At 42.2% G+C, this 19,052-nt stretch overlaps 1 long non-coding RNA gene across 5 annotated transcripts in view; it reads left to right on the plus strand.

Moving 5' to 3' along the window:
• The window catches only part of LOC122237345, an 84,773-nt gene that overhangs the window by 50,130 nt on the left and 15,591 nt on the right, over positions 1–19,052 (plus strand). For all 5 annotated transcript variants that reach the window (XR_006215780.1, XR_006215782.1, XR_006215781.1 and 2 more), the window contains 2 exons: positions 1,842–2,220; positions 17,987–18,172. This is a non-coding gene — a long non-coding RNA (uncharacterized LOC122237345). The remainder of the gene's footprint in view (positions 1–1,841; positions 2,221–17,986; positions 18,173–19,052) is intronic.

The following is a 19,052-nucleotide window of genomic DNA, read 5'->3' on the forward strand; positions in this document are numbered from 1 at the left end:
AGAACTAGTGGGAAGAGAGGGCTGGGCTGGAACTCTTTTGTCACCAACCTAGCATCCAGCCTGGGGATTTTTTTCAGAAAACTATATCTGTCAATAAAGGCTAGGTTTGTCAGTGGGAAGAAGGAAGAAGTAGGTAGAGCAAGTGAGGTTAAACAAGCAAGAAGAGCAGTATATAACAACCAATTATCTGGACAAAGAAATGTCCTAGTCACCAGCCCAGGAGAAATGTAATCTGGATAGGACATTAATGCAATCTCCTCCTATGGAAAGAGTAATTGAGAGGCTCTTAATTCTGTTTGCAACACGGTGAACAACACTTACCTCGTTGAAAGTATCCTCCCCGATCCATGTTACAATGGCCCTAGGTGTGGAGCAGCCTCACTCCTGTAGAGTGTGGTTCTTTCTGCCTGTAGACAGGACCATAGGGGCATGGAAATAAATACATTTTTCAAAAGATGTGGTCCGAGACCACACAAAAGGCAATATATTCAGAAATTGGTAGTGATAAGATAAACTTGTAAACAGATGTTCCCTTTTCAAAAAATAGGCTCAGTTGTGTTTTCGAGTGAAATATTTCTAAATTTAAAGCAATGAGTCCAATTTTTAATTTGAAAAAGATACAATAAATAGTCCATTTTCCACCTGTTTCTCAGACCTTTTGAACAGCCTTTGGACTTCCTGGAATGTATGTATTATATTTTGTTCAGATTAACAGTTTGATCCTTTGCTTTAATTGAAACGTTATTTCACCTAAAACCACATCAGCTTATTATTTGAAAAGGTAAGTAACATGCTGTCTAAAAGTAAGCTTATCCTGGGCTGCCTGAATGGCTCAGTTGGTTAAGCATCCAATTCTTGATCTCAGCTCAGGTCTTGATCTCAGGGTTGTGAGTTCAAGCCCCAAGTTGAAGCCTACTTTAAAAAAAAAAAAAAGGTAAGTTTATCCTGTAATTCCTGACTGGACAGATATCCTATAGAGCTACATGGTTCAAAATGCAGACTCCTGGGCCCCATCCCAGACCTACTAGAAGGGACTTTTTGGGAGGATAGAAATTTGCATGAGTGGCTGAGCCTGTCTTCCAGATGATTCTTATATATGCCAAAGTTTGAGAAAAGGACCATAACAGAGAGGCCATGAAGGCTATTGCACAGCTGCCAACTAAGATTCTGTGGGTCAACTGCAGTCCCTCACCTTTGATGGGCCTCAACTGAGTGGGCCAAGAACACCAACTCTGAAGTCAGATATGCTGGCTTGAATCTTGGCTCTACTGCTTTATAGCTGGGTCACCTCAGACAAGCTACTTAAACCCTTAACCTTTGTTTCCTCTTCTACAAAATAGGGTTAATGATTGACTTAACTTCTAGGTTGTAAGGCTTCAGGGAGGCAGAGTATAGTTAATTTTACATGTCAATTTGACTGGGCCATAGGATGCATATACAGATATTTGGTTAAACATTATTTCTAGGCATGTCTGCGAGGGTATTTCTGGATGAGATTAATATTTGAATAAGTGGGCTGAGTAGAGGAGATTGCCTTCCCCATTATGGGTAGGCATCAAGCCTGTTGAGGGTCTGACTAGACCAAAATATAGAGGAAGTGCAGATTTGCTCTCTGTGCTTGAACTGGTACATCCATCTTCTCCTGTCCAGTGACACTGATGCTCATGGTTCTCAAGCCTTCATGTTAGGACTGGAACTATACCACGGGCTTTTATGGGCCTCCAGCATGCCAACTGCAGATCACAGGACTTCTCATTCTCCATAATCATGTGAGCCAGTCCCTCATAATAAATCTCTTCCTATATATCTCTATTACTTCCTGTTGATTTTTTTTTCTCTAGAGAACCCTGACGAATACAGACTTCAGCACATCTTTTAGGGGGATGCACACCAACCCATTGCATGAAACAGTGGCAGTAGCCAAAGAAGACAAAAGTCTGAGAAAGAATTGGGAGCCGGCAGGCATGGACAGAAGACCTACATTAGGCATCACGCCATGGATTGTATTTACTGAGTTAGGGGATTGGAGGAGAGTGAAGGCAGCTAGATATGAGCTTCTCTTTCCATCTTTGTTTCCAGCCAAGGAAACCAGCTGCAATTCCAGAGAACACAAAGGGAAGCACTCCAACAAAACAGGTTGCAAAATGCCTAGTTCCTGAGCCAGATGCAAGCAGCCTGTGCTACACGAGAGCTAAAAAAAGAAGAAAGTGGAGGGAAAGGGTGAGTTTGTACTTATTTTTCTCCATTCCCTAAGGCACAATGAAACAGAACTTTCAGCTCAAGACTTTCGCTGCCAGGATTCTAGCAGGATTTGTCAGACTGCCCTGATCAACTGCGCCTTCATTATTCCTCAGGGATCCCACTTCTGGAAGCATTTTCCACAGCCCATTCAGACCCTATCCGCATCCAAATCTCCCTAAAGGGATGCCTTTTTGTTTTATTTAGTCAGAGTTGAATGTCCTGGTTGCAACCCTAAGGATGCATCACTTATACATTAGTCATTCAGAGTTTTATAAAGAGCCAAACAGAACCATCCAAACACATTCTGAAGCAAAAGCCACATCTGCTGGGCCTTAACACAAAGAATATTCTGTCTCTTCATGCTTAGGATTCCCTTCTTGGCATCCATATGTGTGCTTTTAAATGCTCTGTCAGACAAGCTCTAGATGCTGCCCATGCTCATATTTGTATGTGGGAGTAGGGAGGAGAGGGTAAGGATTTGGGCATGAAAAAGGAGATGTACTGGGGAAGTAGAGGTGAAGCTGACTGGATTGCACACTGGCAGAGCTCAATTGCACACAGTGACCAAAATAAGAGTAATCACAATAACTGCTCCTTACATTTACTGAGCACTTAGTAAGTGCTCTACAAGCATTATCTTATACAAACCTCATAACAACTCTGGATGATAGGAACTATCGTTGTCCTTATTTTAAGGGTGAGAATCCTGGGATTTAAGGGGTTAAGGGATTTACCTAAAGTCACACAACCAGTTAAGTAGTAGCACCAGGCCTGAAACCCAGGCAATCTGGCTTTGAGCCAGACCCTCACTATTTTTTTTATTTTGTTGCGTAATAATTGATGCATAAAGTGTATAAATAAGGCATGTATGTTACAAAGCATAATAATAACATAAGCCACCATGCAACTTTAAAGCTCCATCACTACCAATATCTTTGAAGTGACTTACTTGCTCCTATTCATTCCATCTCCAGCCTAACTCCCTGAAGAAATCACCATTTTGTGTTTATCACCCTCTAGGCATGTAAAACAGCCTTTACCACATAGGTAGATATCCTTAAAATTATAGTTTTAGTGTGGATTTTGAGCTTTTAAAAAGTAGAATCATATTATACATAATCTCTCATGACTTACGTTTTTTAAAATTCAACATTATGTTTCTAGGGGCCCCTGGTGGCTCAGTCAGTTGAGTGTCTGACTTCGGCTCAGGTCATGATCTCACAGTTCATGGGTTTGAGCCCCGCGTCAGGCTCTGTGCTGGAGCCTGGAGCCTGCTTCAGATTCTGTGTCTCCTTTTCTCTCTGCCCCTCCTCTGCTTACACTCTGTCTCTCAAAAATAAATAAATGTAAAAAAAATTTTTTTAATTCAACATGTTTCTAAAATTCATCCCTATTGTGTCAGTTGACTGTGTTGTCATCGTTTTCACTGCTGGACTCCATTTGTGAAAATAGACCACAGTTTATTTGTACATTCTCCATTGAAGGGCATTTGGATTGTCTCCAGTTTCTGCTGTTGCAGACAACGCTATTATGAACATTTTTGAACTTGTCATCAAGTCCATATGTGCAAGAATTTCTCTAGGGTGTTGCAGGGTCAAAGTAATTTCCAAAGTGTTTGCACCAGTCTACACTCTTCAGCCATTTGTAGGAGTCCTTGTTCCACATTCTCACCAACACTAGGTATTGTCAGGCTTCTTCGTGTTTGCTAAGATAGTGGGTGGGTAGTATCTCATTTGATTTCAACTTGTATTTGTATATCATTATATTATTATATTTGTATTATATTATTAATCATATCCAGATAATGTTTGTTCACATTTACCTCAGTTTAGCCTTCATGTTTACCAGGTATTTTTGCTTATCATTCCTGCTTATATTTCTGGCCTTCCTACTGAGATAATTTTTCTTCTTCCTGAATGATATCCTTTAGAAATTCATTTAGTTAAGAACCATTCATTGTAAATTCTCTCATTCTTTGTACTCTGAAGATACATTTATTTAGCTCTTGTTTTTAAAAAAAATACCTTTCCTGAACTACAGTCTCATTTTGACAGTATGTTAATGAGCTGGAAGATATTCTATTGGTCTCTTTTCCTTTGTTGTTACTGAGAAGTTGACTGTCACCCCACTTGCCTTTCTTTTATAGGTGATCCTTTTTCTCCAGCTGTTTTTAAGATCTTTGGCATTTTGTGGAATCATACAAATGTGTGTAGGTGTAGATTTTTTTTTTATTCTGCCTGCTATGTGTTGGTCTTCCTGTAACTGTGGATTCATGGCTTTCATCATATTTTATCACCTCAAACATTGTCTCTCCTCTCTTGCCCTTTCTATCTTCCATACTGTTTAACTTACATGTCATCCTTCTCATCTCCCCATGTCTCTGCACAGTTTTACAGATAATTTCCTCAGCTCTTTTCTATAGCTTATCAATTCTTTTTTCAGCCATTTATAATCTTCTGTTTAACCCATCCATTTGTTATTCATAACAAGATTATAATCTTTCATTTCTGAAATGGATTCCATTTCTGATTTCTAGGTCATTGTTGATAGTCTCTTCCACACACATTTTTAACATGAAAATTTTTTATCTTTAAATTATATTTGAACTTTCTTTTAAGTGTTTCCAGAGGCACATAGCTGCCTCAGTTGGTTGAGCATCCAACTCTTGATTTCAGCTCAGGTCATGATCTCAGGGTCATGGGATTGGGCCCCATGTTGAGCTCCATGGTGAGTGTGGAGCCTGCTTAGGATTTTCCCTCCCTCTCTCTCTCTCTCTCTCTCTCTCTCTCTCCCTCCCTCCCTCCCTCCATCCTTGCCTCCCTCTCCTCCCCCCTCTCCTCCCCCCTCCCTTTGCCTCTCTCACTCTCAAATAAAAATAAAAATTAAAAATAAAGTGTTTACAGTATCTGATCATTACAACATCTGAACTCTTGAAGGAGCACTATATTTGGTTTTTGTTTCTTCTGACTCTTTTTATTAGTTTTCTATAACTGCTATAACAAATGATCACAAAACTAGTGATTTAAAACAGTGCAAGTTCATTCTCTGACATTTCTGGAAGCCAGAAGTCCAAAATTACTTGGTTAAAGCCAAGGTATTGAAAGGGCTGCTTTTTTCCGGATGCTCTAGGGCAGAATCGATTTCCTTCTCTTTTCTAGCTTCTGGAGGCTGCCCTCATTCCCTGGCTTGGGACCCCTGCCTTGCATCACTCTTGCTTCCATCATGACATGTCCTACTTCTGTAGTCAAATCTCCTTCTTCTTTCCTCTTTTAAGGATACTTGTGATTGCATCTAAGGTCTACTTGGATAATCCAGGATAATTGCCCCATCTCAATCTTAATCTTAGTTTCCAGCTGCAAAGTCCCCTTTTTCATGGTAATGTTCACAGGATCCAGGGATTGGGTCTGGGATATTTTGGGGGCCCAGTTTTCAGCCTACTATATATTCATTATGTCAAAGACTGCTAGTGGTCAGTAAGTATCCATTCTTCCATTCCTTCCTAGGAATGAAAATACTAATTTTTAGCCATGCTTATTGCCAGCCAGTTTAAACTCCCTAGTTTTTGTTTTGACATCCAGATGTGACCTTTGGGATTAGAATTTTGCCAATAAGTTCTAAGTGGAAGTGCTATGTACAACTTCCAAAATATGTTTTTAAAGAGAATAGTTATGCTTTTCTTGTCCTTCCTTCCATAATGGTCTGGAATGTGGATAGCTGGAGCTCCAGCAGCCACCTGGGATCACAAGAATAATGATCATAACCAAGATCTCAGAGGGTTCATGAACCATAAGAAAACAGGTCCCTGATGAATTTGTGATAAACCTTCCCTGAATACCTACTTCTTGGTTTGTTTAATATGAAAACAAATAAACACATGTTTCAGCCACCATTATTTGGGGTTTTTTGCCATGTGATGTTACATTTAGTTCTAAGTGATATAATCATTATGTCTTGTTTGGTAATTTTTTTATTGTGATTTTTTTTTTTAGTTTTACATAATCTGTGAGAATCCTGTAAACCTGAATTAATGACACCTTGTCCAAAATGGATTTGCATTTACTTATTCCTAGAGTCATGTGTACCACCAATAGGAGACAGCTTTAACCTTCTTAATGAGGGAATGGGCTCCAGCAGCAGGGTGACTTTAGCTTCCAGTCCCTGCATTTGTGACTGGCATTGGCATTTATCTTCCAAATTTACAGTTTTCTTTCCTTTCTCGATCCTGGTTTTAGCTTACTATGCATGTTTGTATGTTCTTCTTTTGCTTATTTTCATTGGAAAGTTCCCTTTGTTTCTGGTGAGAGGTCAGTGTATTAAAAAGCATGTCATCCCCTGGATGCAGCACCATTGCAGTACATCAGGATATCTGGTTCACCATCTTGCCAGGAACCACCCCAGTTTCATCATTAAAGCGTGCCACAGAGACTTTACATCTGATTGGCCTACCCAACATTTTGGTGAAAATTTGGTACAAGCAGAACTCTTCTGAAAACCAGATTGGTAACACTTTCTCTGACCATGGACTCCACTCATTTATTTGTTATCAGGGGTTCAGCTCACAGTCATTAACTCTGATTCTCTCTTTTAGAGTTTCTAGCAGCTCGCTCTTTCTTTCTTTCTTTCTTTCTTTCTTTCTTTCTTTCTTTCTTTCTTTCTTTCTTCTTAATGTTTATTTATTTTTGAGAGAGAGGGAGAGACAGAGTGTGAGCTGGGGAAGGAGCAGAGAGAGGGAGACTGAATCCGAAGCAGACTCCAGGCTCTGAGCTGTCAGCACAGAGCCTAACGTGGGGCTCAAACTCATGAACTGTGAGATCATGATCTGGGCTGAAGTCAGATGCTTAACCAACAGCCACCCAGGCGCCCTAGTGGCAGCTCTTTCAAATAACACAGGCTCCTTCCTCTGTCCACAAAGATTTTGATACACCTCCAGAAATATATATAATAAAACTCTACTAGGGGCACCTGGGTGGCTCAGTTGGTTGAGCGTCCAACTCTTGATTTTTGCTCAGGCCATGATCTCACGGTTTGTGGGATCAAGCCCCATGTCGGAACTCTTCTTGGGATTTATTCTCATTCTCTCTCTCTCTCTCTCCCTCCCTCCCTTGCCCACTCTATCTCAAAAAATAACTAAATACACATTTAAAAACTCTACTAATGAGATAATATTGCACTTATTATAATATGTGTAGTATTCTGCAACTTGCTTTTTAATGTAGTAATACCTTATATCCATCTCAGTACTTCTAGTCATCTTATTCTTTTTTCATAGCTCCATAATATCCCATAGTGTATATTATAGTTTCTTGGACAATTTGTTGATGGATATTTAGTTTGTTTCCAGTTTTTTTTAGTGTTTATTTATTTTGAGAGAGAGAGAGAGAGAGAAAGAGTGGAGGAGGGACAGAGAGAAAGAGAGAATCCCAAGCAATCTCCACGGTGCCAGTGCAGAGTCCAATATGGGACTTGATCTCATGAACCATGAGATCATGACCTGAGCTGAGGTCAAGAGTCAGACACTTAACCGACTGAGCCACTGAGGCACCCCCTGTTTATAATTTTTTGATATTATAAATAGTGCTGTGCTATAATAAGCACATATATACATTTTTGTGTATTTACATATGTGAGAGTAAATATATATAAAGGACTTCTAAAAATAAAATTTTTAGGGTCATCTGTATGGCTCAGTCAGTTGAGTGTCCAACTCTTGATTTCAGCTCAGGTCATGATCCCAGGGTCATGATATCAAGCCCCACAACAGGCTCTGCACTGAGCATGGAGTCTGCGTAAGATTTTCTCTTTCTCTCTCTCTCTCTTTCTCTCTCTCTCTCTTTCTCTCTTTCTCCCTCTTGCACTCTCTCTCTCTAAAAAATGCATTGAAAATAGTTTTTTTTAGTTTAAAGAATATGAATATTTAACATTTTTGTAGATGTTGCCAATCTGTCTCCCCCAAAAGCCATACTAATGGTGTTTTGTAACAAACTACTAATGCAAAATTGATGTCCATTTTCCCTAATTCCTGAGTAGGGATTCCCTAATTTATTTCAGAATGGTGGTATGCCTACCTAAAGGCTACACTTCATACCCTTACTTTCAGTGAAGTATGACCACATGACTATCTCTGGCCCCTGAGCTGTGAGTGGCAGTGTTACTAGAATATCATGCAATATTGCTTACTGGAAGTTATGCCACTTTCTGCCCTTCTGCCTTTATGCCTTCTTCCAACATATGTAGTGGGTTTTTTTTTAATGTTTATTTATTTATTTTGAGAGAGAGCATGCATGTGGACGAATAGGGGAGGGGCAGAAAGTGAGGGAGAGAGAGAGAGTCTCAAGCAGGCTCCACACTGTCAGCACAGAGCCTGACATGGGGCTCTATCCCACAAACCATGAGATCATGACCTGAGCGGAAATCAAGAGTAGGATGCTCAACCAACTGGGCCACCCCAGTGTCCTTGCAGTGGTTTTATGGCTAGCATTCCATAGAGAAGAACATTAGAAATGATGTATGTACTAGGGATTAGAGAAAAGAAAGAAGGGAGGCTGAATAATGTGGTTTCACCACACAACCTTAGACTGCCAGCATCTTGACTGCCATTATATAAGAGAATAAACCACTATATTCAAGAGTCTTTGTCACATGCAGTTAGGAATGCAGTTCCTAACCAACAGTGTCCCATTCAATCATTTAACCAATAAGCCAGTCTTTGTTATGGGCCTAGTCATGTGCTATGGATTATCACCACAGTAAGCTTGCCTGTGCCCAAATTGGACTGTCCTCAGAGGGGTTAGTGTGGCCAGGTATGTGATCTTTTATATCGATTCCCATCTCTTCTTCCCCAAATGGTAATCTCAGTCCACAGAAATAACAGAGCAAACTTTAAATTCCCATCTTTGGCTCAGATCACCTAAGAAAATCAGTCTAGAAACACACACACACACATGTACGTGCACACACACATGCGTGTGTGCACGTGCGCGCACACACACACACACACAGCAGTGCATACAAAAAACCAAATGGCTTTTCACAGCACCCATAAAACTTCCTTACTTCAGTCTCAGGAATTTTTCAGAATAACCCTTTGGCCCTCTTTAAGAGAAGGTCCATCTGATGAAAATGTAATAGCTCTATGGAATAAAAAATTGAAGAATTAATAATTCAGAGCTACTATTAAATCAATGTGCTTCCTGTTGATTTGTCAATGTGGACTTTTCCAATTAGACAATTTTATTACAGTGATGAATACAAAAGGCACAATTTAGAGACTACTGTTCTAAGTTATGGTCCAGTTAGCTTAACAATCCGTATTTGCTATAGAATAAATGTGATGGCTGTAGCCTTCTAAAGATTAATGGGACTTTATTGGCAACTGAGTCTGCTCCTGTCCCTGGTGAGGATCAAGCAGGAGTGACTTCTTCACATATCCCCAAAGGATCCTTCCTGACCATTGTAATGGCCCATCACCTCCCTCCCCAGGGTCCTCTCCCATCCCATATCAAGAACACCCACCCTGCAGATGACAGGTGTTACGGACAGTGCCTGAGTCCCAAACCAAGTCCCACTTTCACTGGTAAAGACAGCAAATAAAATTCCTTCTTCATCTACATGAGGTCCTGTAGAATTTGTCAAATGGAAAGCAAGTGCGTCAAAGGTTCACAGTCAATGCAATCAAACCCAGGGGATCTCTGTTGTGAGTAATGTATTAGTACCTGACTTATTTAGCCTGCTGCAGGAGAAGGGACAACAGATACAGAGCAGAAGAACTGAGGGAAGTCCTGGATCTACTACATTCTAGCAGTGTCACCTGAAGCAATTTGCTCAACTGCTCTGAGCCTTGGTTTCCTCATCGGTAGAATGGGGATAATAACCTCTACTTTCTGGAGTGGGCATAATTACATAATAAAAGAGTATAATTCTTCTGACACATATCAGATCCTCAGGAAAGTATCTGTTCAGTTTACTGACAGGACAGGACCTGTGCGTCAAGGAAGAGGTAGGTCTCCCTCCTTGACAACATTTTATTAATTATTTTCCTCTTTATCTGACTGGGAGCACATGCTTTTTTGGACCATGAATGATCTGTGAGCAGCATTTTTGCTTCCCCTCTGAATTTGTTGTGGGACACCTCTCTTAGCTTGCAAGTACTTTGATGGCAAAGATGGTGTCACCTGCCTTGAAGCGAATGACAAACCAGGCAGACAATTTTGCTTCCTTCCTTATTTTTAAGGCCCCCAAAGCATGGGTGAGCAAAGTCCAAATTATCCCTGTTGACTTTTTCTCCCCTCACATACACACTCAAGCTCCTCCTGGTCAGCTCCTCTGAATTGTCAGAGGATACTTCAGTCCTAGAAGGTGGATAGAATGACCAACTCCTCCTGGTCTACCTGGCACTTTTCTGGGTTTTTAACTAAAAGCCCAGCAACATCCCAGGACAGGTGGTCATGCTTAGAGGGGAGGAGCCCTGGCATGTGGATTGGAATACTCTCTCTAAGAGGCCTTTACCTGTTGTATGCAGAGCAGACCTCATGGCTGCCACTGGGTGCTTGACTCACTGGGTTTGCACTGCCTTGCATCTTGCTTCAGAGTTTGCTTCTCCTTGGAGACTAGCACCAGGGTCACTGGAGTGCTCCTGCCTCGGGCCTCACTGGGCCTGGTAAATAACAGCCCAGCCTGAGGGACCAGGCCCTCTTGGGTGTCCTTTCCCCATGGCAGGCAGGCACATGGGAGCTATACTAATTAACAGGTCCCATTTTTCTCCTTGCTTACTCAGGCTGCTCCTGATAGAGCTATGAGGGCAGGAGGCCCAGGGGGCCCAGAAATGTAGCCAGGTCTTCCCCAATGGTTACTAATGAGAATGTCCATGGGCTGAGAATTGCAGCTATTACTGGAATGACTCTTATGCAAGTTATTTATCGGTTGGTGATGTCTGCTCTTGTATCCAACATCAAACAATTATGTATGCTTGTTCCCCACCCAGGGATCTTGAGGTCTTTGTTTCTATATGCTTTTCAGGGTTCTGCCCACCCTCATCCTGGTTACTCTGTTTCCCTTACTCATGCTCTCGTGTCTTCTGTGCTGGTTTCCTCATAGGTCTGATCTTTTAGATTTGCAAGAGGCTGTCTCAGTTGCTGGTTTTGCAAGTACAGGCCTCAAGCTAGACCTGCAGCATGTGAAGAGCAGGGCTGGGGCCAAGCCTCCCCAAGCATGCTGTTTTGGCTTGCCCAGTTGCCATTCCCCTGCATCTTGTAGTGATAGTAGCCTCACTTTGGTATAGGAACCACCCGATCTTCTCCACATTGTCTGGACTTTGTGGGCTTGGGCCTAAATAATGGGAGCACTTGTTGTCCTTGACCATCACAAGTTAGCTTAGGGAAGCCCTGGGACCAGCAAGGCCAATGAACCTTGATCCCAAGATCTCTACTGGATCTGGTAGGGGAACATGCCTTCTGCCCACAGGGGCTGCTCAGTTGAGCTGATATACACTCGGTCTCTTCAGCTACCACGTAGGGAGAGCCTGCTTGAAAATGCAGTCAATCCAGACCAATAACAGGTGCAATGGGTATCCACTGTGTCTGCCTTTACGGCATGCACACCCCTATTCTTAAAACAGCACTTTGATTTCCCTCTGGGGTACCACCACTCCACCATTTCATGGATTGTTATTTGGACAGTCAATCAAGGAGTCTGTTCTCCTTTGGTCAAGGCATGAGCACATGACCTCACCAGCCAATGAGACTGTGTCCTGAGAATTTGAACAGTACAAGGAGGGAATACAGATGGAGGTGACTCTGAGACATAGAGAAAATAGGAGTGTCATCTGCCAGATCCCCAGAGCTGCCTTGCTTTCTTTCCTGTCCACAGCCTGATTTTTCAGCTCTTCCTTCAGTTCCATGAGCTACCTGAGGTAGCTTTATAATATCCCAACCTGGCTAGGCTGAACTACACTTACCAGAATTCCCTTTCCTGTATGTTTTCATGTCACGTGGGCCAGGAGAGGGATTCTGGGAATCCCTTTATAAAAAGAAAAAAAGAAGTTAATAGTGAGGACTAGGTATCCATGCATACAAGAGAAAATCCCAAGTTATGAACTTAAACACAAAACAAGTGCATTTGTCCATCATGTGGAAGAAGTCGAAGTAAACAGCCTCAGGCAGGTGTGATGGTACCATCTGTCCCCAGGCTCCTCATGCTCTGTATTCTGCTGTCCCTGGAGTGTAAGCCCATGCTCACCGTAGTGGCCACAACTAGCTAAAAGAGAGGCTGGCAAGCATAATCTTTATTGTGTGCTACAATAGAAATGGGTTCCTGTTATTGAGGGAGGAGGAAAGAGTAGGCAGGGGAGGCCACTGCTGCCTGCGTAATGGGAGAAAACAGGGCTGTGCCGAGGGTGGAAAGGAAGCCAGCGCCCAGTCTATGCTAGAACACATTTTCCTTCCCGCCCCCCTCCCAATCCTGCACTCAATCAATGCTCCCACCATCTCTCCTGCTCTCAATCAATGCTCCCTCCATCTCTCCTGCTCTCATGAAAATCCCTGCTAAAGGCTCCATTCACTGTGATAACACTATTTCACAGGACTTTTATCCTTAATGTAGCAAAACAGATGGGGGGGAAAATGCATCAAACAACTTACACCAATATATGAAAAAGAAGAGGTTAAGAGTCTGGGTTCTAGGGGATCGATAAACCATGTTTCTACTCCTGGATCTCCTGTGTCCTAGCTGTGGGATTTTGAGCAAGTCTCTTAATCTCCTGAATCCTATTTTTCAATTGCAAATTTCAACAATAGTACTGACCTTAAAGTTTTGTGGTGAGGATTGAAGGAGAAACACTTAGTATAGTGCCTGGCATATAGTAAATGCTCAGTAAACATTAGCTGCTATTATTGTCACTATTATTATCTGTATGTACGTCATCTTAGTCAAGTCTCTTTAAAGACACGCTAATGGTTTTCTCCCTGGGTTCATTCTTCACTGTTTTCTTCAGCTTCAGTAACTTGAACGGTGAGAGAGAGAATGAGGCTTATGACACTTCTAAGAAGCTTTACTGGGCAGACTTGGAAAATCCATGGCATGCCCCAGAGGCCCTTAGTGGATGAGGAGAGACTGAGGCCACCAGGACTCTTCAGCTGAGAACTTTGGCTCTGTCTTCTTTGGAATGTTTAGCTTATGATCTCCCAGGAGTTCAGGGACCCCTGGGTGGGTGGTAACAGTTGCCCCTAATCCATTGTTCATCTGGTGTGAGGACCAGGTCAGCACTCATAGGGTTCCAGATGTGCTTGCTGCAAGCTCAGGCTCCCTCTGAGTGTGAATGTGGTTTCTCACCAGATAAGGGATGTGCTCAGCCCAGATCAAACACTTCTCTCCAGGGTGCTGAGAGCCAAACTCTGCTTCTGTTCCTCGCTGGTATTTATTTGCTTACCCTTATCACCTCTGAAGGTGGTGTTGTTTGTGCACCTGATCTCAGTTTCTGGCTTGGTAGACTGAAAGGTACCCTGGTTCTCGGCGGGGGTGGGGGGTGGGGGGGTGGGAGGGTGGATGGAGCATGGAACAGCCTCCAGGTGGTGCAGGATGAAGAGCACTGGATGAGGGGGTCAGGAGATGCAGCTCCTGAGTCTGTATACAAACGGAGGGATGGGGCTCAGCAGACTCAAAGGCCTCTTCCAGAGCTGACTTTCTGTTTTGCTACAAAAACCCCAGTGGGAGCATTCTTAGGGGGAAGGAAGAAAAGTTGAAGACTTAAAATGAGCAGGAAATGTGAGTGTCTTCAGCCTCTTGTGTGAGGGAGAATTGTGAATCTCTTTTGACCACACTTTACTTTGTGCTGCCTGTTTTAGCTGTGTGGTCACAGTGCCAAAAGTGGACAGATGCAGGGCTCCTGCTCATTGAGTTGTTCGTGCAGAAATAGCTTGTAAAATCAGTGACTATACCCCATGAAAATATGGAACAAGGAAGGGGGGGATTCTAGAATATTTGCAGGAAGATAGCCGATGGTATAAAGAGGTCTTTACTTGGAGAAATACTTAGTATTACAATTAGAACTTACAGAATGAATGGGTGATAGGAGGTGGGGCATAGATTATTGACTTTACAAGATAATGTCCCACTTTATAAAAAGCTAAATGTTTCCTTTTGGAAGTCAGCTCTCATGGTGCACTAAAAGGTTGAATCTATAATAAATCTAATTATACAAGTTTTGGCTAATAAATCCATTGTGTACAAGCTTAGCCATGCTGTAAAGTGTTTTTCTCCTCGTAAATACACTCTCATTTTTAGAAGAAATTTCTATAAGATAATGTCTTTCTTGCGGTCCAGTTTGACTTGTGTGCCTGCTGTGAATTGAACAATGAAGGTTTTCCAGTTGCATCTGAAGGGCAAAATCTATTCTCTTCTGTGATCCCCAATGCCCACACTTTCCCACAAGGGGGCAGCACACCACAGGGTCTTTAGGTGTAACAAAGGCCTGGGATTCAGAAAGCACAGCCCTAGGAGAGAGTGACTCCTTCCCAGAGGGAAGACAATTCACTAAAAGCTGTTAAGAGGCAGATCTTATAGTACCTCGGCATAATTGAAAGCCCTGAGTATCTGCCAGAAACCTTTTGGTTGTTCTTACATAGAAAAAGGATGAAATCATTTTGTGTGAGGGACAGTTCTTCAGTATTAACAAATTATTTTTTCTGTATCTACACAAAATTTATCCACCTAAGTTACCAACAAAAGCAATTTTAGGCAGAGACCTATACACTGAATCATAAATACATTGTTTTCCCTTCAAGTTTCGTTTGTGAGTTTATGGAAATGCATGAGGTCAAGTGTTCCACTCATGTTGTATTCCAAGTCTTTGCACTGCCCAGTGGACAGAAGCAGTGCTTAGAATTTGACACAATTTGTTATTAAGTAAACACAAATTTTCCAGGAAAGAAATTTAGGATAGAAGATCAGTTTCAGTTTTAGGGAGAACTTCCCTTTCATATTTTTGTACAGGGCTAGGCTTCCATTAAATGTATGTAAAGGATAATAAAAGATTTAACAAGTCAGGAAAACAAGTAATTCCACTGTGTCATGTCTATACTAGCTGAGGGAGAAGATGCAATTCCCAAAAGTGTATATTGGTTGCCAAGATCTAGATCCAGCCTGAGGAAATATGAATTGATCACTCCCTGGTTTTCACCTCATGGGAGAACTTAGGGATGTGTTATGCTAGACTATTATTCTGTGACACTGGCCAAATCCATTAGGTCTCCTAATATTCATTCCCCTGTCTTTCTCAGAACTCCTGGATGTGAGTTGAGTATACCATTGCACAGAATAAGTCTGTTTCTCAACCTTTCTATGGCAGGTGTGGCCATGCGACCAACCATGGCCAAAGAAATGAAAGCAGAAGTGATATTCCTTAAGTGACAGGGTAGCCTTTCTCTTCTTACTTTCTTGATGGTTGGAATGTGGATGTGATGGTTGGAGCTGGAACAGCCCCAGTGATGATGGATGATGAGGTAAAAGATACATAAGGAAGATGGTAGAAAAACAAGATAGGGTCAGGTCTCTCGTTATGAAGCCACCATAGCAGCCTAGACTGCCAACCTAGATGTTTGGAAGAGAGAAATAAAAATAATTTGATTTTTAAATAAAAATAATTTGGGGGTTTTGCCATAATTTCATAATTTTTTTTATCACCAATCTATACGTATTGAATGTTGTGTGAAGGGCACTGCTGGATGATCTGGCTTTAAGTTGACTTAAGGACAAAGTTGGATCAGGACCACCAGAAACAAAGTTCAGTTGTTAAAAAAATCCTTCCTGAAAATTGCTTCAGTGCTACTACATAAATAAATGCAGCCGTATTTGGTCACAGCCATAGCTGTTTCTGACATCTGTGTTTTCCCTGGCAGCAGAGGTTGTGTTTATCCTGAATCTCCCTTTATGACTTAAAACACAGCCAGAATCTATTCCTGCATTCAAACTTGATGGTTGATGGAAAATATACAAAACCTATGGACATTAATGGCCATGGCCTTGTGAGGCCAATGTGCATCTGCTTTCTCTGTGTTGTTCTGATTAGGAACCACCCACTTTTCTGGTTCAAGGTTAAGGACAGGCAGATCTTCTTCCCTCTAGATCCCGATACAGTGACACAGATTTGCAGGATCTGGATAAAAGAGAGTTTTTGTGCAGCTACTTGTCCACCCTAGCCCTGTGGGACAGACGAAGGGGCGATTCTACTGGCCAAAGAACTGCCCCCCACTCCAGGCAGCGTAGAGGGGTGTGGGTGGAGTGGGGTGGGGGCACCGTCCTAGCAGCCCTGAGTCCTCAGCTGTCTGGATGTGGGACAGGACTTCCATGAGCAGATCCCAGCAGGTCTAAGAACAGCATGGGCTCAGTGCACCCAGGCTCTCTCAGGAGGCAACACCAGGCCCCCTGGCTTATAGGGACTGCTGGGCATGGCCCAGCTCTGAGGGAGAGCTCTGTGCAGCTCTGTGCAGCTCTGGCAGCCTAATCCCACCCAGATTAATGAGGTGGGGCTACACAAGACAACAAGGGTGGACCTGCAGGGATGAGGTCTCCCTGGGCAAAAAAAAAACCACCAGTCCTTTTTAAGGAACATAGCTAAAAGCCAACTGCCCACTTATTTTCCAAATTAGCCATAGCGACTGAATGCAGATTGAGATATTATACTCAGGTTGCATAAACCAGCCTTGTATCCAAAGCCTATTTGCTGCTTCACCTACTTTAGGGGACAATCTGGTGACCAAAGGAAAACATGTCTTTACAAAGTAGCACTTGCCTAGAAGGGCCTAGACCCCATGATCAGAATTATTCCAGGGATCCCTTACCAAAATATTTTGATAGTTTACCACCACCCCTAGCAAAGTGCCACATGTTTATGCTAAAGAAGAATGGAAACAAGTACACTAAAATGTACACAATATCTAAGTTGGGTTTTTAGGTTGTACTGAGGCCTGGATGAATTATTTCTAAATGCTGTGAATGTCTGCTTCTAATCTGGCCCTCACAGGAAGCAATGCAGCACATGAGGTAAGTTGACAGAAGGTACACCTACTGGCAAGCCTAAGCATTGTGGTAGCTAAGAGGCTCACTTCTCATGGTATACAAATGAAGTGCCATTTTGTTTTTGCATGTTTGGTTTATATGGATGGTCTCATGCAGGAGACCCCCATCATTGTGTGGGATACCAAAAACTAGACCCAAGGACTGAGGGGGTCCACACTGAGGTAATGCCTGGTCCAGGAGACTAGCTGGACTCCCCAGGGGATCACCAACAGTTGGTAGTAGCTCCTAATTGTGTAATAAAGCTTGTGAGGCTCAGAGAAAATGAGTACCATGATTAATAATGGCTGCAATAAATTAGGGGCAAGGAGGGGTGCAAGCAGTTGAGTGGGATAGAGGACTTGCATTCCAACTAACAAATTTCATCAATTTTAACAAGCCCATCACTCCTCTCCCTCCTTTTTTACATCTTTGAAATTGAGATGCATCTTGTATCACCAAGCCAGATTGTATTTTCCAAAAATGGACACAATATTTTAAGTCTCACAGGCTCGTCCAGAACCTAGCCAAGCCCCATCAAGAAGTAGAATTTATATCTTCTCTCCTTGAACAGGGGGTGTGTGTGGGGGGACTTTGTGACTGCCTCAACTAATATCATGTGGCAAAAGTGACACTAAATGAATTATGAAGCTAAGCTATTTAAAAATGATATTGCTTCTACCTGGCCTCCTCTTTTCAGATGCTCATCCTTGGAACCCAGCCACCATTGCTCTGAAGAAGCACATGCCATGTGGAGAGGCCCCTGGTTCTCAGGCCTGGCTGAGGTCCCAGCTGACAACTTGCAGGCCATATGAGGGCTACATTGGAAACAGTTCCTCCAGCCCTAAGTCTGGCTGCCTGACTGAGGCTGCACGGAGCACAGATAGTAAGTTTCCCAGTGATTTGTTACACAGCAATAGATAACTGAACGATCCTGCTAGATCCTGGTAAGCTGGCAGCAATCATGACGACAGTTGTCACAGCTGGCATGTGTACACCAAATTTGTAGAGTAAGTGACAATTAATTAAAGACCATGTTTTAAAGAAATCCTGCCTCACCAACATTTTTTGTGGTACAAAGGACAATACCGTAAGGGAAACATGGAAAGGTGATGTAGAAGGCTCAGACTCTGAATAGGCAGAAATCTGAGGCATACCATACCAAATTTATTTTGTATATATTTTCCTTTATAAGGATGATCTAAGTTTAAAAGACCATTCAAGGAATATTAAAGAAATGCTAAGTGATAAGAAGTGTGCATTGGTTTCACTGGCAGCGTTTTCCTTTCTCTGTGGCAGATCATCTTACAATCAATGACATCTTAGATTTAATGATAGAAGTATTTACTATCCTTGACTTAAACCTCTCTAATTATACCATCAAACACAAGTTTTCTGAGAAAGAATTTCACAAATTTTTTATTTTTCCTTGAAAATTGAAAAAACAAAACCAAAACCCAGCAGGTATAGGCTTTTTTAAAGTTCAATTGAATTCTTTTCATGTTTATTTATTTTTGAGAGAGACAGAGCATGCACGGGGGAAAGGCAGAGAGAAAGAGAGAGAGGGACACAGAATCTGAAGCAGGCTCTAGGATCCGATCTGTCAGCACAGAGCCTGATGTGGGGCTGGAACCCACAAACCGTGACATCATGACTGAGCCAAAGTCAGACGCTCAAATGACTGAACCACTCAGGCACCCCTAAAGTTCAATTTAATTTTTACTTCCATAATTCTGTCCACAGCATAAAACATCTTGTTGGTTTTT

The sequence above is a fragment of the Panthera tigris genome, chromosome A3, assembly GCF_018350195.1.
Source record: "Panthera tigris isolate Pti1 chromosome A3, P.tigris_Pti1_mat1.1, whole genome shotgun sequence".
Taxonomy (NCBI): domain Eukaryota; kingdom Metazoa; phylum Chordata; class Mammalia; order Carnivora; family Felidae; genus Panthera; species Panthera tigris.